Below are 25,680 nucleotides of genomic sequence, written 5' to 3'. Positions count from 1 at the left end.
TCCATCTCATTTACACATCTTGACACCTCTTCATACAAATCATGCCCCGTAGTTGTGCCATGCATAGGACGTAAAGCCAAAAACTCCTCTGTCACGCTTAGGTTGGAGTCCACTCCGCGGATGAAAATTGACAACTGGGCAATGTCAGAAATGTCGGTGCTCTCATCCACAGCCAAGGAATATGCAATAAAATCTTTTCCCTTTTTCACAAGCTGCTCTTTTAGATTGATGGACAACTGGTCTACTCTCTCGGCAATGGTGTTTCTGCTCAGACTCACATTTAAAAAGAGTTGCCTTTTTTCTGGGCAAACTTCGTCACAAACTTTAATCATGCAGTTTTTGATGAAATCCCCCTCCGTAAATGGCCGGGCTGATTTAGCGATCTCTTCTGCCAAAATAAAACTGGCCTTGACAGCAGCCTGGCCTTGTGATTTGGCTTTTTTGAACAGAGCCTGTCGAGATTTGAGGCCTCGTTTTAATTCCTCTGCCTTTTGTAGCCTTTGTTCCATGTCCATATTCTTGTTTTTGTCCGCGTGTTTCGTTTCATAATGTCGTCTCAGATTATACTCTTTCAGTACCGCCACACTTTCTCCACACAGAAGACACACAGGTTTTCCAGCTACCTTCGTGAACATATACTCCGACTCCCACCTTGTTTGAAACCCCCGGTTCTCAGTATCCACCTTCCGTTTTGCCATTTTTGATGGGTATCTGAAAGTTAATTTTACTGTGATGCTGACGACTGCTGTGCCAATAAATATTGAAATGAAGCAGCCTACTGCTCGGTGCGTCACCTTTGCATTGTGGGAAATGTAGTATTGGTGCGTGTAAAAGATCTGCGGGCTGCCGGCTTGCTGCGGGCCGGTTCTAATAATAAATCAAGATCATCCCAGGGGCCGTAAAAAACCTTCTTGCGGGCCGGATGTGGCCCGCGGGCCTTGACTCTGACATATGTGATCTAGGTGATGGTGTTTGACTACATTTTTTATCCTTCGATAGCTCAGTTGGTAGAGCGGAGGACTGTAGGGGAAATTGCTGTAATCCTTAGGTCGCTGGTTCAAATCCGGCTCGAAGGATTGTACTTTTTTCTTGTGGCTTACGCCAACTTTTTGACAGCAGTGTACCATGACATGTGCTTGACAAAAAAATATCTTTCCCTGAGAGAAGAAATCTTCACTTGTTGACCTTTGATAGGAATGTTGGTATAGCAGCAGAGAGTTCTCGAGATTGCAACAGTCCTTAGGTCGCTGACTCAGAAGAGTATAACTTTTTCTGCAGTTGTGCCAAGTTTTTGACTTATGCCTAGTGTTTCCCCAAAAGCAAGTCATTCCCTGAGCGGGAATCAAACCCAGGCAGCGGTGGTAAAAGAACCGAATCCTAACCACTAGACCAACAGGGAGAGAGAAAAATGCATTTCGCAAGCTAGGGGGCTAAACAGCGATTTTATTCCTCGGCTCACTTTTTGTTTATTCCCAAATGCAACTGCTTGCAATCTAAGGGGATGTAGCTCAGAGGAATAGAGCATTAGTTGAACGTACGAAGACCTGGGGGCAATCCTCAGCAGCTCCAAGAAACCACCAAACAAGACATTTCGCAAGCTAGGGGGCTAAACAGCGATTTTATTCCTCTGCTCACTTTTTGTCAAATCCAAAATGCTACTACTTGCAAGCTAGGGGGCTAAACAGCGATTTTATTCCTCTGCTCACTTTTTGTCAAATCCAAAATGCTACTACTTGCATTATAAGGGGATGTAGCTCAGAGGAATAGAGCATTAGTTGAACGTACGAAGACCTGGGGGCAATCCTCAGCAGCTCCAAGAAACCACCAAACTCAGCAGATTAATTTCTAAAAGGGAACATATGCTTCTGCCAAACCTCTGACCATCTAGGTGATGGCGTTTGACTACATTTTTTATCCTTCGATAGCTCAGTTGGTAGAGCGGAGGACTGTAGGTGAAATTGCTGTAATCCTTAGGTCGCTGGTTCAAATCCGGCTCGAAGGATTGTACTTTTTTCTTGTGGCTTACGCCAACTTTTTGACAGCAGTGTACCATGACATGTGCTTGACAAAAAAATATCTTTCCCTGAGAGAAGAAATCTTCACTTGTTGACCTTTGATAGGAATGTTGGTAGAGCAGCAGAGAGTTCTCGAGATTGCAACAGTCCTTAGGTCGCTGACTCAGAAGAGTATAACTTTTTCTGCAGTTGTGCCAAGTTTTTGACTTATGCCTAGTGTTTCCCCAAAAGCAAGTAATTCCCTGAGCGGGAATCAAACCCAGGCCTCGGTGGTAAAAGAAATGAATCCTAACCACTTGACCAACAGGGAGAGAGAAAAAGACATTTCGCAAGCTAGGGGGCTAAACAGCGATTTTATTCCTCTGCTCACTTTTTGTCAAATCCAAAATGCTACTACTTGCATTATAAGGGGATGTAGCTCAGAGGAATACAGCATTAGTTGAACGTACGAAGACCTCGGGGCAATCCTCAGCAGCTCCAAGAAACCACCAAACTCAGCAGATTAATTTCTTAAAGGGAACATATGCTTCTGCCAAAGAACCCAATCCTAACCACTAGACCAACAGGGAGAGAGAAAAATACATTTCGCAAGCTAGGGGGCTAAACAGCGATTTTATTCCTCGGCTCACTTTTTGTCTATTCCCAAATGCAACTGCTTGCAATCTAAGGGGATGTAGCTCAGAGGAATAGAGCATTAGTTGAACCTACGAAGACCTGGGGGCAATCCTCAGCAGCTCCAAGAAACCACCAAACTCAGCAGATTAATTTCTAAAAGGGAACATATGCTTCTGCCAAACCTCTGACCATCTAGGTGATGGCGTTTGACTACATTTTTTATCCTTCGATAGCTCAGTTGGTAGAGCGGAGGACTGTAGGTGAAATTGCTGTAATCCTTAGGTCGCTGGTTCAAATCCGGCTCGAAGGATTGTACCTTTTTCTTGTGGCTTAGGCCAACTTTTTGACAGCAGTGTACCATGACATGTGCTTGACAAAAAAATATCTTTCCCTGAGAGAAGAAATCTTCACTTGTTGACCTTTGATAGGAATGTTGGTAGAGCAGCAGAGAGTTCTCGAGATTGCAACAGTCCTTAGGTCGCTGACTCAGAAGAGTATAACTTTTTCTGCAGTTGTGCCAAGTTTTTGACTTATGCCTAGTGTTTCCCCAAAAGCAAGTCATTCCCTGAGCGGGAATCAAACCCAGGCCTCGGTGGTAAAAGAAATGAATCCTAACCACTTGACCAACAGGGAGAGAGAAAAAGACATTTCGCAAGCTAGGGGGCTAAACAGCGATTTTATTCCTCTGCTCACTTTTTGTCAAATCCAAAATGCTACTACTTGCATTATAAGGGGATGTAGCTCAGAGGAATACAGCATTAGTTGAACGTACGAAGACCTCGGGGCAATCCTCAGCAGCTCCAAGAAACCACCAAACTCAGCAGATTAATTTCTTAAAGGGAACATATTCTTCTGCCAAAGAACCCAATCCTAACCACTAGACCAACAGGGAGAGAGAAAAATACATTTCGCAAGCTAGGGGGCTAAACAGCGATTTTATTCCTCTGCTCACTTTTTGTCAAATCCAAAATGCTACTACTTGCATTATAAGGGGATGTAGCTCAGAGGAATAGAGCATTAGTTGAACGTACGAAGACCTGGGGGCAATCCTCAGCAGCTCCAAGAAACCACCAAACTCAGCAGATTAATTTCTAAAAGGGAACATATGCTTCTGCCAAACCTCTGACCATCTAGGTGATGGCGTTTGACTACATTTTTTATCCTTCGATAGCTCAGTTGGTAGAGCGGAGGACTGTAGGTGAAATTGCTGTAATCCTTAGGTCGCTGGTTCAAATCCGGCTCGAAGGATTGTACTTTTTTCTTGTGGCTTACGCCAACTTTTTGACAGCAGTGTACCATGACATGTGCTTGACAAAAAAATATCTTTCCCTGAGAGAAGAAATCTTCACTTGTTGACCTTTGATAGGAATGTTGGTAGAGCAGCAGAGAGTTCTCGAGATTGCAACAGTCCTTAGGTCGCTGACTCAGAAGAGTATAACTTTTTCTGCAGTTGTGCCAAGTTTTTGACTTATGCCTAGTGTTTCCCCAAAAGCAAGTAATTCCCTGAGCGGGAATCAAACCCAGGCCTCGGTGGTAAAAGAAATGAATCCTAACCACTTGACCAACAGGGAGAGAGAAAAAGACATTTCGCAAGCTAGGGGGCTAAACAGCGATTTTATTCCTCTGCTCACTTTTTGTCAAATCCAAAATGCTACTACTTGCATTATAAGGGGATGTAGCTCAGAGGAATACAGCATTAGTTGAACGTACGAAGACCTCGGGGCAATCCTCAGCAGCTCCAAGAAACCACCAAACTCAGCAGATTAATTTCTTAAAGGGAACATATGCTTCTGCCAAAGAACCCAATCCTAACCACTAGACCAACAGGGAGAGAGAAAAATACATTTCGCAAGCTAGGGGGCTAAACAGCGATTTTATTCCTCGGCTCACTTTTTGTCTATTCCCAAATGCAACTGCTTGCAATCTAAGGGGATGTAGCTCAGAGGAATAGAGCATTAGTTGAACCTACGAAGACCTGGGGGCAATCCTCAGCAGCTCCAAGAAACCACCAAACTCAGCAGATTAATTTCTAAAAGGGAACATATGCTTCTGCCAAACCTCTGACCATCTAGGTGATGGCGTTTGACTACATTTTTTATCCTTCGATAGCTCAGTTGGTAGAGCGGAGGACTGTAGGTGAAATTGCTGTAATCCTTAGGTCGCTGGTTCAAATCCGGCTCGAAGGATTGTACCTTTTTCTTGTGGCTTAGGCCAACTTTTTGACAGCAGTGTACCATGACATGTGCTTGACAAAAAAATATCTTTCCCTGAGAGAAGAAATCTTCACTTGTTGACCTTTGATAGGAATGTTGGTAGAGCAGCAGAGAGTTCTCGAGATTGCAACAGTCCTTAGGTCGCTGACTCAGAAGAGTATAACTTTTTCTGCAGTTGTGCCAAGTTTTTGACTTATGCCTAGTGTTTCCCCAAAAGCAAGTCATTCCCTGAGCGGGAATCAAACCCAGGCCTCGGTGGTAAAAGAAATGAATCCTAACCACTTGACCAACAGGGAGAGAGAAAAAGACATTTCGCAAGCTAGGGGGCTAAACAGCGATTTTATTCCTCTGCTCACTTTTTGTCAAATCCAAAATGCTACTACTTGCATTATAAGGGGATGTAGCTCAGAGGAATACAGCATTAGTTGAACGTACGAAGACCTCGGGGCAATCCTCAGCAGCTCCAAGAAACCACCAAACTCAGCAGATTAATTTCTTAAAGGGAACATATTCTTCTGCCAAAGAACCCAATCCTAACCACTAGACCAACAGGGAGAGAGAAAAATACATTTCGCAAGCTAGGGGGCTAAACAGCGATTTTATTCCTCGGCTCACTTTTTGTCTATTCCCAAATGCAACTGCTTGCAATCTAAGGGGATGTAGCTCAGAGGAATAGAGCATTAGTTGAACCTACGAAGACCTGGGGGCAATCCTCAGCAGCTCCAAGAAACCACCAAACTCAGCAGATTAATTTCTAAAAGGGAACATATGCTTCTGCCAAACCTCTGACCATCTAGGTGATGGCGTTTGACTACATTTTTTATCCTTCGATAGCTCAGTTGGTAGAGCGGAGGACTGTAGGTGAAATTGCTGTAATCCTTAGGTCGCTGGTTCAAATCCGGCTCGAAGGATTGTACCTTTTTCTTGTGGCTTAGGCCAACTTTTTGACAGCAGTGTACCATGACATGTGCTTGACAAAAAAATATCTTTCCCTGAGAGAAGAAATCTTCACTTGTTGACCTTTGATAGGAATGTTGGTAGAGCAGCAGAGAGTTCTCGAGATTGCAACAGTCCTTAGGTCGCTGACTCAGAAGAGTATAACTTTTTCTGCAGTTGTGCCAAGTTTTTGACTTATGCCTAGTGTTTCCCCAAAAGCAAGTCATTCCCTGAGCGGGAATCAAACCCAGGCCTCGGTGGTAAAAGAAATGAATCCTAACCACTTGACCAACAGGGAGAGAGAAAAAGACATTTCGCAAGCTAGGGGGCTAAACAGCGATTTTATTCCTCTGCTCACTTTTTGTCAAATCCAAAATGCTACTACTTGCATTATAAGGGGATGTAGCTCAGAGGAATAGAGCATTAGTTGAACGTACGAAGACCTGGGGGCAATCCTCAGCAGCTCCAAGAAACCACCAAACTCAGCAGATTAATTTCTAAAAGGGAACATATGCTTCTGCCAAACCTCTGACCATCTAGGTGATGGCGTTTGACTACATTTTTTATCCTTCGATAGCTCAGTTGGTAGAGCGGAGGACTGTAGGTGAAATTGCTGTAATCCTTAGGTCGCTGGTTCAAATCCGGCTCGAAGGATTGTACTTTTTTCTTGTGGCTTACGCCAACTTTTTGACAGCAGTGTACCATGACATGTGCTTGACAAAAAAATATCTTTCCCTGAGAGAAGAAATCTTCACTTGTTGACCTTTGATAGGAATGTTGGTAGAGCAGCAGAGAGTTCTCGAGATTGCAACAGTCCTTAGGTCGCTGACTCAGAAGAGTATAACTTTTTCTGCAGTTGTGCCAAGTTTTTGACTTATGCCTAGTGTTTCCCCAAAAGCAAGTAATTCCCTGAGCGGGAATCAAACCCAGGCAGCGGTGGTAAAAGAACCGAATCCTAACCACTAGACCAACAGGGAGAGAGAAAAATACATTTCGCAAGCTAGGGGGCTAAACAGCGATTTTATTCCTCGGCTCACTTTTTGTCTATTCCCAAATGCAACTGCTTGCAATCTAAGGGGATGTAGCTCAGAGGAATAGAGCATTAGTTGAACGTACGAAGACCTGGGGGCAATCCTCAGCAGCTCCAAGAAACCAACAAACTCAGCAGATTAATTTCTAAAAGGGAACATATGCTTCTGCCAAACCTCTGACCATCTAGGTGATGGCGTTTGACTACATTTTTTATCCTTCGATAGCTCAGTTGGTAGAGCGGAGGACTGTAGGTGAAATTGCTGTAATCCTTAGGTCGCTGGTTCAAATCCGACTCGAAGGATTGTACTTTTTCTTGTGGCTTACGCCAACTTTTTGACAGCAGTGTACCATGACATGTGCTTGACAAAAAATATCTTTCCCTGAGAGAAGAAATCTTCACTTGTTGACCTTTGATAGGAATGTTGGTAGAGCAGCAGAGAGTTCTCGAGATTGCAACAGTCCTTAGGTCGCTGACTCAGAAGAGTATAACTTTTTCTGACGTTGTGCCAAGTTTTTGACTTATGCCTAGTGTTTCCCCAAAAGCAAGTCATTCCCTGAGCGGGAATCAAACCCAGGTCTCGGTGGTAAAAGAAATGAATCCTAACCACTTGACCAACAGGGAGAGAGAAAAAGACATTTCGCAAGCTAGGTGGCTAAACAGCGATTTTATTCCTCTGCTCACTTTTTGTCAAATCCAAAATGCTACTACTTGCATTATAAGGGGATGTAGCTCAGAGGAATAGAGCATTAGTTGAACGTACGAAGACCTGGGGGCAATCCTCAGCAGCTCCAAGAAACCACCAAACTCAGCAGATTAATTTCTTAAAGGGAACATATGCTTCTGCCAAACCTCTGACTATCTAGGTGATGGCGTTTGACTATATTTGTTATCCTTCGATAGCTCAGTTGGTAGAGCGGAGGACTGTAGGGGAAATTGCTGTAATCCTTAGGTCGCTGGTTCAAATCTGGCTTGAAGGATTGTACTTTTTCTTGTGGCTTACGCCAACTTTTTGACAGCAGTGTACCATGACATGTGCTTGACAAAAAAATATCTTTCCCTGAGAGAAGAAATCTTCACTTGTTGACCTTTGATAGGAATGTTGGTAGAGCAGCAGAGAGTTCTCGAGATTGCAACAGTCCTTAGGTCGCTGACTCAGAAGAGTATAACTTTTTCTGCAGTTGTGCCAAGTTTTTGACTTATGCCTAGTGTTTCCCCAAAAGCAAGTCATTCCCTGAGCGGGAATCAAACCCAGGCCTCGGTGGTAAAAGAAATGAATCCTAACCACTAGACCAACAGGGAGAGAGAAAAATACATTTTGCAAGCTAGGGGGCTAAACAGCGATTTTATTCCTCGGCTCACTTTTTCTCTAATCCCAAACGCAACTGCTTGCAATCTAAGGGGATGTAGCTCAGAGGAATAGAGCATTAGTTGAACGTACGAAGACCTGGGGGCAATCGTCAGCAGCTCCAAGAAACCGTCAAACTCAGCAGATTAATTTCTTAAAGGGAACATATGCTTCTGCCAAACCTCTGACTATCTAGGTGATGGCGTTTGACTACATTTGTTATCCTTCGATAGCTCAGTTGTTAGAGCGGAGGACTGTAGGGGAAATTGCTGTAATCCTTAGGTCGCTGGTTCAAATCCGGCTCGAAGGATTGTACTTTTTCTTGTGGCTTACGCCAACTTTTTGACAGCAGTGTACCATGACATGTGCTTGACAAATAATATCTTTCCCTGAGAGAAGAAATGTTCACTTGTTGACCTTTGATAGGAATGTTGGTATAGCAGCAGAGAGTTCTCGAGATTGCAACAGTCCTTAGGTCGCTAACTCAGAAGAGTATAACTTTTTCTGCAGTTGTGCCAAGTTTTTGACTTATGCCTAGTCTTTCCCCAAAAGCAAGTTATTCCCTGAGCGGGAATCAAACCCAGGCCTCGGTGGTAAAAGAAATGAATCCTAACCACTAGACCAACAGGGAGAGAGAAAAATACATTTCGCAAGCTAGGGGGCTAAACAGCGATTTTATTCCTCTGCTCACTTTTTGTCTATTCCCAAATGCAACTGCTTGCAATCTAAGGGGATGTAGCTCAGAGGAATAGAGCATTAGTTGAACGTACGAAGACCTCGGGGCAATCCTCAGCAGCTCCAAGAAACCACCAAACTCAGCAGATTAATTTCTTAAAGGGAACATATGCTTCTGCCAAACCTCTGACCATCTAGGTGATGGCGTTTGACTAAATTTTTTGTCCTTCGATAGCTCAGTTGGTAGAGCGGAGGACTGTAGGTGAAATTGCAGTAATCCTTAGGTCGCTGGTTCTAATCTGGCTCGAAGAATTGTACTTTTTTCTTGAGGCTTACGCCAACTTTTTGACAGCAGTGTACCATGACATGTGCTCGACAAAAAAATATCTTTCCCTGAGAGAAGAAATGTTCACTTGTTAACCTTTGATAGGAATGTTGGTATAGCAGCAGAGAGTTCTCGAGATTGCAACAGTCCTTAGGTCGCTGACTCAGAAGAGTATAACTTTTTCTGACGTTGTGCCAAGTTTTTGACTTATGCCTAGTGTTTCCCCAAAAGCAAGTCATTCCCTGAGCGGGAATCAAACCCAGGTCTCGGTGGTAAAAGAAATGAATCCTAACCACTTGACCAACAGGGAGAGAGAAAAAGACATTTCGCAAGCTAGGTGGCTAAACAGCGATTTTATTCCTCTGCTCACTTTTTGTCAAATCCAAAATGCTACTACTTGCATTATAAGGGGATGTAGCTCAGAGGAATAGAGCATTAGTTGAACGTACGAAGACCTGGGGGCAATCCTCAGCAGCTCCAAGAAACCACCAAACTCAGCAGATTAATTTCTTAAAGGGAACATATGCTTCTGCCAAACCTCTGACTATCTAGGTGATGGCGTTTGACTATATTTGTTATCCTTCGATAGCTCAGTTGGTAGAGCGGAGGACTGTAGGGGAAATTGCTGTAATCCTTAGGTCGCTGGTTCAAATCTGGCTTGAAGGATTGTACTTTTTCTTGTGGCTTACGCCAACTTTTTGACAGCAGTGTACCATGACATGTGCTTGACAAAAAAATATCTTTCCCTGAGAGAAGAAATCTTCACTTGTTGACCTTTGATAGGAATGTTGGTAGAGCAGCAGAGAGTTCTCGAGATTGCAACAGTCCTTAGGTCGCTGACTCAGAAGAGTATAACTTTTTCTGCAGTTGTGCCAAGTTTTTGACTTATGCCTAGTGTTTCCCCAAAAGCAAGTCATTCCCTGAGCGGGAATCAAACCCAGGCCTCGGTGGTAAAAGAAATGAATCCTAACCACTAGACCAACAGGGAGAGAGAAAAATACATTTTGCAAGCTAGGGGGCTAAACAGCGATTTTATTCCTCGGCTCACTTTTTCTCTAATCCCAAACGCAACTGCTTGCAATCTAAGGGGATGTAGCTCAGAGGAATAGAGCATTAGTTGAACGTACGAAGACCTGGGGGCAATCGTCAGCAGCTCCAAGAAACCGTCAAACTCAGCAGATTAATTTCTTAAAGGGAACATATGCTTCTGCCAAACCTCTGACTATCTAGGTGATGGCGTTTGACTACATTTGTTATCCTTCGATAGCTCAGTTGTTAGAGCGGAGGACTGTAGGGGAAATTGCTGTAATCCTTAGGTCGCTGGTTCAAATCCGGCTCGAAGGATTGTACTTTTTCTTGTGGCTTACGCCAACTTTTTGACAGCAGTGTACCATGACATGTGCTTGACAAATAATATCTTTCCCTGAGAGAAGAAATGTTCACTTGTTGACCTTTGATAGGAATGTTGGTATAGCAGCAGAGAGTTCTCGAGATTGCAACAGTCCTTAGGTCGCTGACTCAGAAGAGTATAACTTTTTCTGCAGTTGTGCCAAGTTTTTGACTTATGCCTAGTGTTTCCCCAAAAGCAAGTTATTCCCTGAGCGGGAATCAAACCCAGGCCTCGGTGGTAAAAGAAATGAATCCTAACCACTAGACCAACAGGGAGAGAGAAAAATACATTTCGCAAGCTAGGGGGCTAAACAGCGATTTTATTCCTCTGCTCACTTTTTGTCTATTCCCAAATGCAACTGCTTGCAATCTAAGGGGATGTAGCTCAGAGGAATAGAGCATTAGTTGAACGTACGAAGACCTCGGGGCAATCCTCAGCAGCTCCAAGAAACCACCAAACTCAGCAGATTAATTTCTTAAAGGGAACATATGCTTCTGCCAAACCTCTGACCATCTAGGTGATGGCGTTTGACTAAATTTTTTGTCCTTCGATAGCTCAGTTGGTAGAGCGGAGGACTGTAGGTGAAATTGCAGTAATCCTTAGGTCGCTGGTTCTAATCTGGCTCGAAGAATTGTACTTTTTTCTTGAGGCTTACGCCAACTTTTTGACAGCAGTGTACCATGACATGTGCTCGACAAAAAAATATCTTTCCCTGAGAGAAGAAATGTTCACTTGTTAACCTTTGATAGGAATGTTGGTATAGCAGCAGAGAGTTCTCGAGATTGCAACAGTCCTTAGGTCGCTGACTCAGAAGAGTATAACTTTTTCTGCAGTTGTGCCAAGTTTTTGACTTATGCCTAGTGTTTCCCCAAAAGCAAGTCATTCCCTGAGCGGGAATCAAACCCAGGCCTCGGTGGTAAAAGAAATGAATCCTAACCACTAGACCAACAGGGAGAGAGAAAAATACATTTCGCAAGCTAGGGGGCTAAACAGCGATTTTATTCCTCGGCTCACTTTTTGTCTATTCCCAAATGCAACTGCTTGCAATCTAAGGGGATGTAGCTCAGAGGAATAGAGCATTAGTTGAACGTACGAAGACCTCGGGGCAATCCTCAGCAGCTCCAAGAAACCACCAAACTCAGCAGATTAATTTCTTAAAGGGAACATATGCTTCTGCCAAACCTCTGACCATCTAGGTGATGGCGCTTGAGTACATTTTTTACCCTTTGATAGCTCAGTTGGTAGAGCGGAGGACTGTAGGTGAAATTGCTGTAATCCTTAGGTCGCTGGTTCAAATCCGGCTCGAAGGATTGTACTTTTTCTTCTGGCTTACGCCAACTTTTTGACAGCAGTGTACCATGACATGTGCTTGACAAAAAAATATCTTTCCCTGAGAGAAGAAATCTTCACTTGTTGACCTTTGATAGGAATGTTGGTAGAGCAGCAGAGAGTTCTCGAGATTGCAACAGTCCTTAGGTCGCTGACTCAGAAGAGTATAACTTTTTCTGCAGTTGTGCCAAGTTTTTGACTTATGCCTAGTGATTCCCCAAAGCAAGTCATTCCCTAAGCGGGAATCAAACCCAGGCAGCGGTGGTAAAAGTACCGAATCCTAACCACTAGACCAACAGGGAGAGAGAAAAATGCATTTTGCAGTGAGGTGGCTAAACAGCGATTTTATTCCTCTGCTCACTTTTTCTCTAATCCCAAACGCAACTACTTGCAATCTAAGGGGATGTAGCTCAGAGGAATAGAGCATTAGTTGTAAGAAGACCTGGGGGCAATCGTCAGCAGCTCCAAGAAACCGTCAAACTCAGCAGATTAATTTCTTAAAGGGAACATATGCTTCTGCCAAACCTCTGACCATCTAGGTGATGGCGTTTGACTACATTTTTTATCCTTCGATAGCTCAGTTGGTAGAGCGGAGGACTGTAGGGGAAATTGCTGTAATCCTTAGGTCGCTGTTTCAAATGCGTCTCGAAGGATTGTACTTTTTCTTGTGGCTTACGCCAACTTTTTGACAGCAGTGTACCATGACATGTGCTCGACAAAAAAATATCTTTCCCTGAGAGAAGAAATGTTCACTTGTTGACCTTTGATAGGAATGTTGGTATAGCAGCAGAGAGTTCTCGAGATTGCAACAGTCCTTAGGTCGCTGACTCAGAAGAGTATAACTTTTTCTGCAGTTGTGCCAAGTTTTTGACTTATGCCTAGTGTTTCCCCAAAAGCAAGTCATTCCCTGAGCGGGAATCAAACCCAGGCAGCGGTGGTAAAAGAACCGAATCCTAACCACTAGACCAACAGGGAGAGAGAAAAATGCATTTTGCAGTGAGGGGGCTAAACAGCGATTTTATTCCTCTGCTCACTTTTTCACGGAGGACTGTAGGGGAAATTGCTGTAATCCTTAGGTCGCTGTTTCAAATGCGTCTCGAAGGATTGTACTTTTTCTTGTGGCTTACGCCAACTTTTTGACAGCAGTGTGCTCGGCATTTTGCAGTGAGGGAGCTAAACAGCGATTTTATTCCTCTGCTCACTTTTTTTCTATTCCCAAATGCAACTACTTGCAATCTAAGGGGATGTAGCTCAGAGGAATAGAGCATTAGTTGAACGTACGAAGACCTGGGGGCAATCGTCAGCAGCTCCAAGAAACCGTCAAACTCAGCAGATTCATTTCTTAAAGGGAACATATGCTTCTGCCAAACCTCTGACTATCTAGGTGATGGCGTTTGACTACATTTATTATCCTTCGATAGCTCAGTTGTTAGAGCGGAGGACTGTAGGGGAAATTGCTGTAATCCTTAGGTCGCTGGTTCAAATCCGGCTCGAAGGATTGTACTTTTTCTTGTGGCTTACGCCAACTTTTTGACAGCAGTGTACCATGACATGTGCTTGACAAATAATATCTTTCCCTGAGAGAAGAAATGTTCACTTGTTGACCTTTGATAGGAATGTTGGTATAGCAGCAGAGAGTTCTCGAGATTGCAACAGTCCTTAGGTCGCTGACTCAGAAGAGTATAACTTTTTCTGCAGTTGTGCCAAGTTTTTGACTTATGCCTAGTGTTTCCCCAAAAGCAAGTCATTCCCTGAGCGGGAATCAAACCCAGGCCTCGGTGGTAAAATAAATGAATCCTAACCACTAGACCAACAGGGAGAGAGAAAAATGCATTTTGCAGTGAGGGAGCTAAACAGCGATTTTATTCCTCTGCTCACTTTTTTTCTATTCCCAAATGCAACTACTTGCAATCTAAGGGGATGTAGCTCAGAGGAATAGAGCATTAGTTGAACGTAAGAAGACCTGGGGGCTATCGTCAGCAGCTCCAAGAAACCGTCAAACTCAGCAGATTAATTTCTTAAAGGGAACATATGCTTCTGCCAAACCTCTGACTATCTAGGTGATGGCGTTTCACTACATTCTTAATCCTTCGATAGCTCAGTTGGTAGAGCGGAGGACTGTAGGGGAAATTGCTGTAATCCTTAGGTCGCTGGTTCTAATCCGGCTCAAAGGATTGTACTTTTTCTTGTGGCTTACGCCAACTTTTTGACAGCAGTGTACCATGACATGTGCTCGACAAAAAAATATCTTTCCCTGAGAGAAGAAATGTTCACTTGTTGACCATTGATAGGAATGTTGGTATAGCAGCAGAGAGTTCTCGAGATTGCAACAGTCCTTAGGTCGCTGACTCAGAAGAGTATAACTTTTTATGCAGTTGTGCCAAGTTTTTGACTTATGCCTAGTGTTTCCCCAAAAGCAAGTCATTCCCTGAGCGGGAATCAAACCCAGGCAGCGTTGGTAAAAGAACCGAATCCTAACCACTAGACCAACAGGGAGAGAGAAAAATACATTTTGCAAGCTAGGGGGCTAAACAGCGATTTTATTCCTCGGCTCACTTTTTGTCTATTCCCAAATGCAACTGCTTGCAATCTAAGGGGATGTAGCTCAGAGGAATAGAGCATTAGTTGAACGTACGAAGACCTCGGGGCAATCCTCAGCAGCTCCAAGAAACCGTCAAACTCAGCAGATTAATTTCTTAAAGGGAACATATGCTTCTGCCAAACCTCTGACTATCTAGGTGATGGCGTTTCACTACACTCTTTATCCTTCGATAGCTCAGTTGGTAGAGCGGAGGACTGTAGGGGAAATTGCTGTAATCCTTAGGTTGCTGGTTCTAATCCGGCTCGAAGGATTGTACTTTTTCTTGTGGCTTACGCCAACTTTTTGACAGCAGTGTACCGTGACATGTGCTTGACAAAAAAATATCTTTCCCTGAGAGAAGAAATCTTCACTTGTTGACCTTTGATAGGAATGTTGGTAGAGCAGCAGAGAGTTCTCGAGATTGCAACAGTCCTTAGGTCGCTGACTCAGAAGAGTATAACTTTTTCTGCAGTTGTGCCAAGTTTTTGACTTATGCCTAGTGTTTCCCCAAAAGCAAGTCATTCCCTGAGCGGGAATCAAACCCAGGCCTCGGTGGTAAAAGAAATGAATCCTAACCACTAGACCAACAGGGAGAGAGAAAAATACATTTCGCAAGCTAGGGGGCTAAACAGCGATTTTATTCCTCGGCTCACTTTTTGTCTATTCCCAAATACAACTACTTGCAATCTAAGGGGATGTAGCTCAGAGGAATAGAGCATTAGTTGAACGTACGAAGACCTGGGGGCAATCCTCAGCAGCTCCAAGAAACCACCAAACTCAGCAGATTAATTTCTTAAAGGGAACATATGCTCCTGCCAAACCTCTGACTATCTAGGTGATGGCGTTTAAGTACATTTTTTATCCTTCGATAGCTCAGTTGGTAGAGCGGAGGACTGTAGGTGAAATTGCTGTAATCCTTAGGTCGCTGGTTCTAATCTGGCTTGAAGGATTGTACTTTTTCTTGTGGCTTACGCCAACTTTTTGACAGCAGTGTACCATGACATGTGCTTGACAAAAAAAATATCTTTCCCTGAGAGAAGAAATCTTCACTTGTTGACCTTTGATAGGAATGTTGGTATAGCAGCAGAGAGTTCTCGAGATTGCAACAGTCCTTAGGTCGCTGACTCAGAAGAGTATAACTTTTTCTGCAGTTGTGCCAAGTTTTTGACTTATGCCTAGTGTTTCCCCAAAAGCAAGTCATTCCCTGAGCGGGAATCAAACCCAGGCAGCGGTGGTAAAATAACCGAATCCTAACCACTAGACCAACAGGGAGAGAGAAAAATACATTTCGCAAGCTAGGGGGCTAAACAGCGATTTTATTCCTCTGCTCACTTTTTCTCTAATCCCAAACGCAACTGCTTGCAATCTAAGGGGATGTAGCTCAGAGGAATAGAGCATTAGTTGAACATACGAAGACCTGGCGGCAATCGTCAGCAGCTCCCAGAAACCGTCAAACTCAGCAGATTAATTTCTTAAAGGGAACATATGCTTCTGCCAAACCTCTGACTATCTAGGTGATGGCGTTTGACTACATTCGTTATCCTTCGATAGCTCAGTTGGTAGAGCGGAGGACTGTAGGGGAAATTGCTGTAATCCTTAGGTCGCTGGTTCAAATCCGGCTCGAAGGATTGTACTATTCTTGTGGCTTACGCCAACTTTTTGACAGCAGTGTACCGTGACATGTGCTTGACAAATAATATCTTTCCCTGAGAGAAGAAATGTTCACTTGTTGACCTTTGATAGGAATGTTGGTATAGCAGCAGAGAGTTCTCGAGATTGCAACAGTCCTTAGGTCGCTGACTCAGAAGAGTATAACTTTTTCTGCAGTTGTGCCAAGTTTTTGACTTATGCCTAGTGTTTCCCCAAAAGCAAGTCATTCCCTGAGCGGGAATCAAACCCAAGCCTCGGTGGTAAAATAAATGAATCCTAACCACTAGACCAACAGGGAGAGAGAAAAATGCATTTTGCAGTGAGGGAGCTAAACAGCGATTTTATTCCTCTGCTCACTTTTTGTCTATTCCCAAATGCAACTACTTGCAATCTAAGGGGATGTAGCTCAGAGGAATAGAGCATTAGTTGAACGTACGAAGACCTGGGGGCAATCCTCAGCAGCTCCAAGAAACCACCAAACTCAGCAGATTAATTTCTTAAAGGGAACATATGCTTCTGCCAAACCTCTGACTATATAGGTGATGGCGTTTAATTACATTTTTTATCCTTCGATAGCTCAGTTGGTAGAGCGGAGGACTGTAGGTGAAATTGCTGTAATCCGTAGGTCGCTGGTTCTAATCTGGCTCGAAGGATTGTACTTTTTCTTGTGGCTTACGCCAACTTTTTGACAGCAGTGTACCATGACATGTGCTCGACAAAAAAATATCTTTCCCTGAGAGAAGAAATGTTCACTTGTTGACCATTGATAGGAATGTTGGTATAGCAGCAGAGAGTTCTCGAGATTGCAACAGTCCTTAGGTCGCTGACTCAGAAGAGTATAACTTTTTATGCAGTTGTGCCAAGTTTTTGACTTATGCCTAGTGTTTCCCCAAAAGCAAGTCATTCCCTGAGCGGGAATCAAACCCAGGCAGCGGTCGTAAAAGAACCGAATCCTAACCACTAGACCAAAAGGGAGAGAGAAAAATACATTTCGCAAGCTAGGGGGCTAAACAGCGATTTTATTCCTCGGCTCACTTTTTGTCCATTCCCAAATGCAACTGCTTGCAATCTAAGGGGATGTAGCTCAGAGGAATAGAGCATTAGTTGAACGTACGAAGACCTCGGGGCAATCCTCAGCAGCTCCAAGAAACCACCAAGCTCAGTTGGTAGAGCGGAGGACTGTAGGTGAAATTGCTGTAATCCTTAGGTCGCTGGTTCAAATCCGGCTCGAAGGATTGTACTTTTTCTTGTGGCTTACGCCAACTTTTTGACAGCAGTGTACCATGACATGTGCTCGACAAAAAAATATCTTTCCCTGAGAGAAGAAATGTTCACTTGTTGACCATTGATAGGAATGTTGGTATAGCAGCAGAGAGTTCTCGAGATTGCAACAGTCCTTAGGTCGCTGACTCAGAAGAGTATAACTTTTTATGCAGTTGTGCCAAGTTTTTGACTTATGCCTAGTGTTTCCCCAAAAGCAAGTCATTCCCTGAGCGGGAATCAAACCCAGGCAGCGGTGGTAAAAGAACCGAATCCTAACCACTAGACCAACAGGGAGAGAGAAAAATACATTTCGCAAGCTAGGGGGCTAAACAGCGATTTTATTCCTCGGCTCACTTTTTGTCTATTCCCAAATGCAACTGCTTGCAATCTAAGGGGATGTAGCTCAGAGGAATAGAGCATTAGTTGAACGTACGAAGACCTCGGGGCAATCCTCAGCAGCTCCAAGAAACCACCAAACTCAGCAGATTAATTTCTTAAAGGGAACATATGCTTCTGCCAAACCTCTGACCATCTAGGTGATGGCGCTTGAGTACATTTTTTACCCTTCGATAGCTCAGTTGGTAGAGCGGAGGACTGTAGGTGAAATTGCTGTAATCCTTAGGTCGCTGGTTCAAATCCGGCTCGAAGGATTGTACTTTTTCTTGTGGCTTACGCCAACTTTTTGACAGCAGTGTACCATGACATGTGCTCGACAAAAAAATATCTTTCCCTGAGAGAAGAAATGTTCACTTGTTGACCATTGATAGGAATGTTGGTATAGCAGCAGAGAGTTCTCGAGATTGCAACAGTCCTTAGGTCTCTGACTCAGAAGAGTATAACTTTTTATGCAGTTGTGCCAAGTTTTTGACTTATGCCTAGTGTTTCCCCAAAAGCAAGTCATTCCCTGAGCGGGAATCAAACCCAGGCAGCGGTGGTAAAAGAACCGAATCCTAACCACTAGACCAACAGGGAGAGAGAAAAATACATTTCGCAAGCTAGGGGGCTAAACAGCGATTTTATTCCTCGGCTCACTTTTTGTCTATTCCCAAATGCAACTGCTTGCAATCTAAGGGGATGTAGCTCAGAGGAATAGAGCATTAGTTGAACGTACGAAGACCTCGGGGCAATCCTCAGCAGCTCCAAGAAACCACCAAACTCAGCAGATTAATTTCTTAAAGGGAACATATGCTTCTGCCAAACCTCTGACCATCTAGGTGATGGCGCTTGAGTACATTTTTTACCCTTCGATAGCTCAGTTGGTAGAGCGGAGGACTGTAGGTGAAATTGCTGTAATCCTTAGGTCGCTGGTTCAAATCCGGCTCGAAGGATTGTACTTTTTCTTGTGGCTTACGCCAACTTTTTGACAGCAGTGTACCATGACATGTGCTCGACAAAAAAATATCTTTCCCTGAGAGAAGAAATGTTCACTTGTTGACCATTGATAGGAATGTTGGTATAGCAGCAGAGAGTTCTCGAGATTGCAACAGTCCTTAGGTCGCTGACTCAGAAGAGTATAACTTTTTATGCAGTTGTGCCAAGTTTTTGACTTATGCCTAGTGTTTCCCCAAAAGCAAGTCATTCCCTGAGCGGGAATCAAACCCAGGCAGCGGTGGTAAAAGAACCGAATCCTAACCACTAGACCAACAGGGAGAGAGAAAAATACATTTCGCAAGCTAGGGGGCTAAACAGCGATTTTATTCCTCGGCTCACTTTTTGTCTATTCCCAAATGCAACTGCTTGCAATCTAAGGGGATGTAGCTCAGAGGAATAGAGCATTAGTTGAACGTACGAAGACCTCGGGGCAATCCTCAGCAGCTCCAAGAAACCACCAAACTCAGCAGATTAATTTCTTAAAGGGAACATATGCTTCTGCCAAACCTCTGACCATCTAGGTGATGGCGCTTGAGTACATTTTTTACCCTTCGATAGCTCAGTTGGTAGAGCGGAGGACTGTAGGTGAAATTGCTGTAATCCTTAGGTCGCTGGTTCAAATCCGGCTTGAAGGATTGTACTTTTTCTTGTGGCTTACGCCAACTTTTTGACAGCAGTGTACCATGACATGTGCTCGACAAAAAAATATCTTTCCCTGAGAGAAGAAATGTTCACTTGTTGACCATTGATAGGAATGTTGGTATAGCAGCAGAGAGTTCTCGAGATTGCAACAGTCCTTAGGTCGCTGACTCAGAAGAGTATAACTTTTTATGCAGTTGTGCCAAGTTTTTGACTTATGCCTAGTGTTTCCCCAAAAGCAAGTCATTCCCTGAGCGGGAATCAAACCCAGGCAGCGGTGGTAAAAGAACCGAATCCTAACCACTAGACCAACAGGGAGAGAGAAAAATACATTTCGCAAGCTAGGGGGCTAAACAGCGATTTTATTCCTCGGCTCACTTTTTGTCTATTCCCAAATGCAACTGCTTGCAATCTAAGGGGATGTAGCTCAGAGGAATAGAGCATTAGTTGAACGTACGAAGACCTCGGGGCAATCCTCAGCAGCTCCAAGAAACCACCAAACTCAGCAGATTAATTTCTTAAAGGGAACATATGCTTCTGCCAAACCTCTGACCATCTAGGTGATGGCGCTTGAGTACATTTTTTACCCTTCGATAGCTCAGTTGGTAGAGCGGAGGACTGTAGGTGAAATTGCTGTAATCCTTAGGTCGCTGGTTCAAATCCGGCTCGAAGGATTGTACTTTTTCTTGTGGCTTACGCCAACTTTTTGACAGCAGTGTACCATGACATGTGCTCGACAAAAAAATATATTTCCCTGAGAGAAGAAATGTTCACTTGTTGACCATTGATAGGAATGTTGGTATAGCAGCAGAGAGTTCTCGAGATTGCAACAGTCCTTAGGTCGCTGACTCAGAAGAGTATAACTTTTTATGCAGTTGTGCCAAGTTTTTGACTTATGCCTAGTGTTTCCCCAAAAGCAAGTCATTCCCTGAGCGGGAATCAAACCCAGGCAGCGGTGGTAAAAGAACCGAATCCTAACCACTAGACCAACAGGGAGAGAGAAAAATACATTTCGCAAGCTAGGGGGCTAAACAGCGATTTTATTCCTCGGCTCACTTTTTGTCTATTCCCAAATGCAACTGCTTGCAATCTAAGGGGATGTAGCTCAGAGGAATAGAGCATTAGTTGAACGTACGAAGACCTCGGGGCAATCCTCAGCAGCTCCAAGAAACCACCAAACTCAGCAGATTAATTTCTTAAAGGGAACATATGCTTCTGCCAAACCTCTGACCATCTAGGTGATGGCGCTTGAGTACATTTTTTACCCTTCGATAGCTCAGTTGGTAGAGCGGAGGACTGTAGGTGAAATTGCTGTAATCCTTAGGTCGCTGGTTCAAATCCGGCTCGAAGGATTGTACTTTTTCTTGTGGCTTACGCCAACTTTTTGACAGCAGTGTACCATGACATGTGCTCGACAAAAAAATATCTTTCCCTGAGAGAAGAAATGTTCACTTGTTGACCATTGATAGGAATGTTGGTATAGCAGCAGAGAGTTCTCGAGATTGCAACAGTCCTTAGGTCGCTGACTCAGAAGAGTATAACTTTTTATGCAGTTGTGCCAAGTTTTTGACTTATGCCTAGTGTTTCCCCAAAAGCAAGTCATTCCCTGAGCGGGAATCAAACCCAGGCAGCGGTGGTAAAAGAACCGAATCCTAACCACTAGACCAACAGGGAGAGAGAAAAATACATTTCGCAAGCTAGGGGGCTAAACAGCGATTTTATTCCTCGGCTCACTTTTTGTCTATTCCCAAATGCAACTGCTTGCAATCTAAGGGGATGTAGCTCAGAGGAATAGAGCATTAGTTGAACGTACGAAGACCTCGGGGCAATCCTCAGCAGCTCCAAGAAACCACCAAACTCAGCAGATTAATTTCTTAAAGGGAACATATGCTTCTGCCAAACCTCTGACCATCTAGGTGATGGCGCTTGAGTACATTTTTTACCCTTCGATAGCTCAGTTGGTAGAGCGGAGGACTGTAGGTGAAATTGCTGTAATCCTTAGGTCGCTGGTTCAAATCCGGCTCGAAGGATTGTACTTTTTCTTGTGGCTTACGCCAACTTTTTGACAGCAGTGTACCATGACATGTGCTCGACAAAAAAATATCTTTCCCTGAGAGAAGAAATGTTCACTTGTTGACCATTGATAGGAATGTTGGTATAGCAGCAGAGAGTTCTCGAGATTGCAACAGTCCTTAGGTCGCTGACTCAGAAGAGTATAACTTTTTATGCAGTTGTGCCAAGTTTTTGACTTATGCCTAGTGTTTCCCCAAAAGCAAGTCATTCCCTGAGCGGGAATCAAACCCAGGCAGCGGTGGTAAAAGAACCGAATCCTAACCACTAGACCAACAGGGAGAGAGAAAAATACATTTCGCAAGCTAGGGGGCTAAACAGCGATTTTATTCCTCGGCTCACTTTTTGTCTATTCCCAAATGCAACTGCTTGCAATCTAAGGGGATGTAGCTCAGAGGAATAGAGCATTAGTTGAACGTACGAAGACCTCGGGGCAATCCTCAGCAGCTCCAAGAAACCACCAAACTCAGCAGATTAATTTCTTAAAGGGAACATATGCTTCTGCCAAACCTCTGACCATCTAGGTGATGGCGCTTGAGTACATTTTTTATCCTTCGATAGCTCAGTTGGTAGAGCGGAGGACTGTAGGTGAAATTGCTGTAATCCTTAGGTCGCTGGTTCTAATCCGGCTCGAAGGATTGTACTTTTTCTTGTGGCTTACGCCAACTTTTTGACAGCAATGTACCATGACATGTGCTCGACAAAAAAATATCTTTCCCTGAGAGAAGAAATGTTCACTTGTTGACCATTGATAGGAATGTTGGTATAGCAGCAGAGAGTTCTCGAGATTGCAACAGTCCTTAGGTCGCGGACTCAGAAGAGTATAACTTCTTATGCAGTTGTGCCAAGTTTTTGACTTATGCCTAGTGTTTCCCCAAAAGCAAGTCATTCCCTGAGCGGGAATCAAACCCAGGCAGCGGTGGTAAAAGAACCGAATCCTAACCACTAGACCAACAGGGAGAGAGAAAAATACATTTCGCAAGCTAGGGGGCTAAACAGCGATTTTATTCCTCGGCTCACTTTTTGTCTATTCCCAAATGCAACTGCTTGCAATCTAAGGGGATGTAGCTCAGAGGAATAGAGCATTAGTTGAACGTACGAAGACCTCGGGGCAATCCTCAGCAGCTCCAAGAAACCACCAAACTCAGCAGATTAATTTCTAAAAGGGAACATATGCTTCTGCCAAACCTCTGACCATCTAGGTGATGGCGTTTGACTACATTTTTTATCCTTCGATAGCTCAGTTGGTAGAGCGGAGGACTGTAGGTGAAATTGCTGTAATCCTTAGGTCGCTGGTTCAAATCCGGCTCGAAGGATTGTACTTTTTTCGTGTGGCTTACGCCAACTTTTTGACAGCAGTGTACCATGACATGTGCTCGACAAAAAAATATCTTTCCCTGAGAGAAGAAATGTTCACTTGTTGACCTTTGATAGGAATGTTGGTATAGCAGCAGAGAGTTCTCGAGATTGCAACAGTCCTTAGGTCGCTGACTCAGAAGAGTATAACTTTTTCTGCAGTTGTGCCAAGTTTTTGACTTATGCCTAGTGTTTCCCCAAAAGCAAGTCATTCCCTGAGCGGGAATCAAACCCAGGCCTCGGTGGTAAAAGAAATGAATCCTAACCACTAGACCAACAGGGAGAGAGAAAAATACATTTCGCAAGCTAGGGGGCTAAACAGCGATTTTATTCCTCGGCTCACTTTTTGTCTATTCCCAAATGCAACTGCTTGCAATCTAAGGGGATGTAGCTCAGAGGAATAGAGCATTAGTTGAACGTACGAAGACCTCGGGGCAATCCTCAGCAGCTCCAAGAAACCACCAAACTCAGCAGATTAATTTCTTAAAGGGAACATATGCTTCTGCCAAACCTCTGACCATCTAGGTGATGGCGCTTGAGTACATTTTTTACCCTTCGATAGCTCAGTTGGTAGAGCGGAGGACTGTAGGTGAAATTGCTGTAATCCTTAGGTCGCTGGTTCAAATCCGGCTCGAAGGATTGTACTTTTTCTTGTGGCTTACGCCAACTTTTTGACAGCAGTGTACCATGACATGTGCTCGACAAAAAAATATCTTTCCCTGAGAGAAGAAATGTTCACTTGTTGACCATTGATAGGAATGTTGGTATAGCAGCAGAGAGTTCTCGAGATTGCAACAGTCCTTAGGTCTCTGACTCAGAAGAGTATAACTTTTTATGCAGTTGTGCCAAGTTTTTGACTTATGCCTAGTGTTTCCCCAAAAGCAAGTCATTCCCTGAGCGGGAATCAAACCCAGGCAGCGGTGGTAAAAGAACCGAATCCTAACCACTAGACCAACAGGGAGAGAGAAAAATACATTTCGCAAGCTAGGGGGCTAAACAGCGATTTTATTCCTCGGCTCACTTTTTGTCTATTCCCAAATGCAACTGCTTGCAATCTAAGGGGATGTAGCTCAGAGGAATAGAGCATTAGTTGAACGTACGAAGACCTCGGGGCAATCCTCAGCAGCTCCAAGAAACCACCAAACTCAGCAGATTAATTTCTTAAAGGGAACATATGCTTCTGCCAAACCTCTGACCATCTAGGTGATGGCGCTTGAGTACATTTTTTACCCTTCGATAGCTCAGTTGGTAGAGCGGAGGACTGTAGGTGAAATTGCTGTAATCCTTAGGTCGCTGGTTCAAATCCGGCTCGAAGGATTGTACTTTTTCTTGTGGCTTACGCCAACTTTTTGACAGCAGTGTACCATGACATGTGCTCGACAAAAAAATATCTTTCCCTGAGAGAAGAAATGTTCACTTGTTGACCATTGATAGGAATGTTGGTATAGCAGCAGAGAGTTCTCGAGATTGCAACAGTCCTTAGGTCGCTGACTCAGAAGAGTATAACTTTTTATGCAGTTGTGCCAAGTTTTTGACTTATGCCTAGTGTTTCCCCAAAAGCAAGTCATTCCCTGAGCGGGAATCAAACCCAGGCAGCGGTGGTAAAAGAACCGAATCCTAACCACTAGACCAACAGGGAGAGAGAAAAATACATTTCGCAAGCTAGGGGGCTAAACAGCGATTTTATTCCTCGGCTCACTTTTTGTCTATTCCCAAATGCAACTGCTTGCAATCTAAGGGGATGTAGCTCAGAGGAATAGAGCATTAGTTGAACGTACGAAGACCTCGGGGCAATCCTCAGCAGCTCCAAGAAACCACCAAACTCAGCAGATTAATTTCTTAAAGGGAACATATGCTTCTGCCAAACCTCTGACCATCTAGGTGATGGCGCTTGAGTACATTTCTTACCCTTCGATAGCTCAGTTGGTAGAGCGGAGGACTGTAGGTGAAATTGCTGTAATCCTTAGGTCGCTGGTTCAAATCCGGCTTGAAGGATTGTACTTTTTCTTGTGGCTTACGCCAACTTTTTGACAGCAGTGTACCATGACATGTGCTCGACAAAAAAATATCTTTCCCTGAGAGAAGAAATGTTCACTTGTTGACCATTGATAGGAATGTTGGTATAGCAGCAGAGAGTTCTCGAGATTGCAACAGTCCTTAGGTCGCTGACTCAGAAGAGTATAACTTTTTATGCAGTTGTGCCAAGTTTTTGACTTATGCCTAGTGTTTCCCCAAAAGCAAGTCATTCCCTGAGCGGGAATCAAACCCAGGCAGCGGTGGTAAAAGAACCGAATCCTAACCACTAGACCAACAGGGAGAGAGAAAAATACATTTCGCAAGCTAGGGGGCTAAACAGCGATTTTATTCCTCGGCTCACTTTTTGTCTATTCCCAAATGCAACTGCTTGCAATCTAAGGGGATGTAGCTCAGAGGAATAGAGCATTAGTTGAACGTACGAAGACCTCGGGGCAATCCTCAGCAGCTCCAAGAAACCACCAAACTCAGCAGATTAATTTCTTAAAGGGAACATATGCTTCTGCCAAACCTCTGACCATCTAGGTGATGGCGCTTGAGTACATTTTTTACCCTTCGATAGCTCAGTTGGTAGAGTGGAGGACTGTAGGTGAAATTGCTGTAATCCTTAGGTCGCTGGTTCAAATCCGGCTCGAAGGATTGTACTTTTTCTTGTGGCTTACGCCAACTTTTTGACAGCAGTGTACCATGACATGTGCTCGACAAAAAAATATCTTTCCCTGAGAGAAGAAATGTTCACTTGTTGACCATTGATAGGAATGTTGGTATAGCAGCAGAGAGTTCTCGAGATTGCAACAGTCCTTAGGTCGCTGACTCAGAAGAGTATAACTTTTTATGCAG

The 25,680-nt window shown here is 43.9% G+C and overlaps 33 non-coding genes across 33 annotated transcripts; all 33 read left to right on the top strand.

Moving 5' to 3' along the window:
- Window positions 1–989: 989 nt before the first annotated feature.
- trnay-gua lies at window positions 990–1,076 on the top strand. Its single transcript is given in 2 exon segments — window positions 990–1,026; window positions 1,041–1,076. It is a non-coding gene; the product is annotated as a tRNA-Tyr (tRNA).
- An 839-nt stretch (window positions 1,077–1,915) lies between these two features.
- Window positions 1,916–2,002, top strand: trnay-gua. The gene is given in 2 exon segments: window positions 1,916–1,952; window positions 1,967–2,002. It is a non-coding gene; the product is annotated as a tRNA-Tyr (tRNA).
- Window positions 2,003–2,853: 851 nt separating this feature from the next.
- Window positions 2,854–2,940, top strand: trnay-gua. The gene is given in 2 exon segments: window positions 2,854–2,890; window positions 2,905–2,940. It is a non-coding gene; the product is annotated as a tRNA-Tyr (tRNA).
- An 851-nt stretch (window positions 2,941–3,791) lies between these two features.
- Window positions 3,792–3,878, top strand: trnay-gua. The gene is given in 2 exon segments: window positions 3,792–3,828; window positions 3,843–3,878. It is a non-coding gene; the product is annotated as a tRNA-Tyr (tRNA).
- An 851-nt stretch (window positions 3,879–4,729) lies between these two features.
- On the top strand, window positions 4,730–4,816 carry trnay-gua. The gene is given in 2 exon segments: window positions 4,730–4,766; window positions 4,781–4,816. It is a non-coding gene; the product is annotated as a tRNA-Tyr (tRNA).
- Window positions 4,817–5,667: 851 nt separating this feature from the next.
- trnay-gua lies at window positions 5,668–5,754 on the top strand. Its single transcript is given in 2 exon segments — window positions 5,668–5,704; window positions 5,719–5,754. It is a non-coding gene; the product is annotated as a tRNA-Tyr (tRNA).
- A 592-nt stretch (window positions 5,755–6,346) lies between these two features.
- On the top strand, window positions 6,347–6,433 carry trnay-gua. Its single transcript is given in 2 exon segments — window positions 6,347–6,383; window positions 6,398–6,433. It is a non-coding gene; the product is annotated as a tRNA-Tyr (tRNA).
- A 592-nt stretch (window positions 6,434–7,025) lies between these two features.
- Window positions 7,026–7,112, top strand: trnay-gua. Its single transcript is given in 2 exon segments — window positions 7,026–7,062; window positions 7,077–7,112. It is a non-coding gene; the product is annotated as a tRNA-Tyr (tRNA).
- Window positions 7,113–7,702: 590 nt separating this feature from the next.
- trnay-gua lies at window positions 7,703–7,789 on the top strand. The gene is given in 2 exon segments: window positions 7,703–7,739; window positions 7,754–7,789. It is a non-coding gene; the product is annotated as a tRNA-Tyr (tRNA).
- Window positions 7,790–8,380: 591 nt separating this feature from the next.
- trnay-gua lies at window positions 8,381–8,467 on the top strand. The gene is given in 2 exon segments: window positions 8,381–8,417; window positions 8,432–8,467. It is a non-coding gene; the product is annotated as a tRNA-Tyr (tRNA).
- Window positions 8,468–9,057: 590 nt separating this feature from the next.
- trnay-gua lies at window positions 9,058–9,144 on the top strand. Its single transcript is given in 2 exon segments — window positions 9,058–9,094; window positions 9,109–9,144. It is a non-coding gene; the product is annotated as a tRNA-Tyr (tRNA).
- A 592-nt stretch (window positions 9,145–9,736) lies between these two features.
- Window positions 9,737–9,823, top strand: trnay-gua. The gene is given in 2 exon segments: window positions 9,737–9,773; window positions 9,788–9,823. It is a non-coding gene; the product is annotated as a tRNA-Tyr (tRNA).
- A 591-nt stretch (window positions 9,824–10,414) lies between these two features.
- trnay-gua lies at window positions 10,415–10,501 on the top strand. The gene is given in 2 exon segments: window positions 10,415–10,451; window positions 10,466–10,501. It is a non-coding gene; the product is annotated as a tRNA-Tyr (tRNA).
- A 590-nt stretch (window positions 10,502–11,091) lies between these two features.
- trnay-gua lies at window positions 11,092–11,178 on the top strand. Its single transcript is given in 2 exon segments — window positions 11,092–11,128; window positions 11,143–11,178. It is a non-coding gene; the product is annotated as a tRNA-Tyr (tRNA).
- A 592-nt stretch (window positions 11,179–11,770) lies between these two features.
- trnay-gua lies at window positions 11,771–11,857 on the top strand. The gene is given in 2 exon segments: window positions 11,771–11,807; window positions 11,822–11,857. It is a non-coding gene; the product is annotated as a tRNA-Tyr (tRNA).
- Window positions 11,858–12,442: 585 nt separating this feature from the next.
- Window positions 12,443–12,529, top strand: trnay-gua. The gene is given in 2 exon segments: window positions 12,443–12,479; window positions 12,494–12,529. It is a non-coding gene; the product is annotated as a tRNA-Tyr (tRNA).
- Window positions 12,530–13,287: 758 nt separating this feature from the next.
- Window positions 13,288–13,374, top strand: trnay-gua. The gene is given in 2 exon segments: window positions 13,288–13,324; window positions 13,339–13,374. It is a non-coding gene; the product is annotated as a tRNA-Tyr (tRNA).
- A 589-nt stretch (window positions 13,375–13,963) lies between these two features.
- On the top strand, window positions 13,964–14,050 carry trnay-gua. The gene is given in 2 exon segments: window positions 13,964–14,000; window positions 14,015–14,050. It is a non-coding gene; the product is annotated as a tRNA-Tyr (tRNA).
- A 591-nt stretch (window positions 14,051–14,641) lies between these two features.
- trnay-gua lies at window positions 14,642–14,728 on the top strand. Its single transcript is given in 2 exon segments — window positions 14,642–14,678; window positions 14,693–14,728. It is a non-coding gene; the product is annotated as a tRNA-Tyr (tRNA).
- A 591-nt stretch (window positions 14,729–15,319) lies between these two features.
- trnay-gua lies at window positions 15,320–15,406 on the top strand. Its single transcript is given in 2 exon segments — window positions 15,320–15,356; window positions 15,371–15,406. It is a non-coding gene; the product is annotated as a tRNA-Tyr (tRNA).
- Window positions 15,407–15,998: 592 nt separating this feature from the next.
- On the top strand, window positions 15,999–16,085 carry trnay-gua. Its single transcript is given in 2 exon segments — window positions 15,999–16,035; window positions 16,050–16,085. It is a non-coding gene; the product is annotated as a tRNA-Tyr (tRNA).
- A 1,848-nt stretch (window positions 16,086–17,933) lies between these two features.
- Window positions 17,934–18,020, top strand: trnay-gua. The gene is given in 2 exon segments: window positions 17,934–17,970; window positions 17,985–18,020. It is a non-coding gene; the product is annotated as a tRNA-Tyr (tRNA).
- A 591-nt stretch (window positions 18,021–18,611) lies between these two features.
- On the top strand, window positions 18,612–18,698 carry trnay-gua. The gene is given in 2 exon segments: window positions 18,612–18,648; window positions 18,663–18,698. It is a non-coding gene; the product is annotated as a tRNA-Tyr (tRNA).
- A 591-nt stretch (window positions 18,699–19,289) lies between these two features.
- trnay-gua lies at window positions 19,290–19,376 on the top strand. Its single transcript is given in 2 exon segments — window positions 19,290–19,326; window positions 19,341–19,376. It is a non-coding gene; the product is annotated as a tRNA-Tyr (tRNA).
- A 591-nt stretch (window positions 19,377–19,967) lies between these two features.
- Window positions 19,968–20,054, top strand: trnay-gua. Its single transcript is given in 2 exon segments — window positions 19,968–20,004; window positions 20,019–20,054. It is a non-coding gene; the product is annotated as a tRNA-Tyr (tRNA).
- Window positions 20,055–20,645: 591 nt separating this feature from the next.
- Window positions 20,646–20,732, top strand: trnay-gua. The gene is given in 2 exon segments: window positions 20,646–20,682; window positions 20,697–20,732. It is a non-coding gene; the product is annotated as a tRNA-Tyr (tRNA).
- A 591-nt stretch (window positions 20,733–21,323) lies between these two features.
- On the top strand, window positions 21,324–21,410 carry trnay-gua. Its single transcript is given in 2 exon segments — window positions 21,324–21,360; window positions 21,375–21,410. It is a non-coding gene; the product is annotated as a tRNA-Tyr (tRNA).
- Window positions 21,411–22,001: 591 nt separating this feature from the next.
- On the top strand, window positions 22,002–22,088 carry trnay-gua. The gene is given in 2 exon segments: window positions 22,002–22,038; window positions 22,053–22,088. It is a non-coding gene; the product is annotated as a tRNA-Tyr (tRNA).
- A 591-nt stretch (window positions 22,089–22,679) lies between these two features.
- trnay-gua lies at window positions 22,680–22,766 on the top strand. The gene is given in 2 exon segments: window positions 22,680–22,716; window positions 22,731–22,766. It is a non-coding gene; the product is annotated as a tRNA-Tyr (tRNA).
- Window positions 22,767–23,358: 592 nt separating this feature from the next.
- On the top strand, window positions 23,359–23,445 carry trnay-gua. Its single transcript is given in 2 exon segments — window positions 23,359–23,395; window positions 23,410–23,445. It is a non-coding gene; the product is annotated as a tRNA-Tyr (tRNA).
- A 591-nt stretch (window positions 23,446–24,036) lies between these two features.
- Window positions 24,037–24,123, top strand: trnay-gua. The gene is given in 2 exon segments: window positions 24,037–24,073; window positions 24,088–24,123. It is a non-coding gene; the product is annotated as a tRNA-Tyr (tRNA).
- Window positions 24,124–24,714: 591 nt separating this feature from the next.
- Window positions 24,715–24,801, top strand: trnay-gua. The gene is given in 2 exon segments: window positions 24,715–24,751; window positions 24,766–24,801. It is a non-coding gene; the product is annotated as a tRNA-Tyr (tRNA).
- Window positions 24,802–25,392: 591 nt separating this feature from the next.
- Window positions 25,393–25,479, top strand: trnay-gua. The gene is given in 2 exon segments: window positions 25,393–25,429; window positions 25,444–25,479. It is a non-coding gene; the product is annotated as a tRNA-Tyr (tRNA).
- Window positions 25,480–25,680: the final 201 nt, after the last annotated feature.

Source organism: Oncorhynchus mykiss, chromosome 21 (genome assembly GCF_013265735.2).
Source record: "Oncorhynchus mykiss isolate Arlee chromosome 21, USDA_OmykA_1.1, whole genome shotgun sequence".
Classification (NCBI taxonomy): Eukaryota; Metazoa; Chordata; class Actinopteri; order Salmoniformes; family Salmonidae; genus Oncorhynchus; species Oncorhynchus mykiss.
This window is presented reverse-complemented; position numbering and strand designations above follow the sequence as displayed.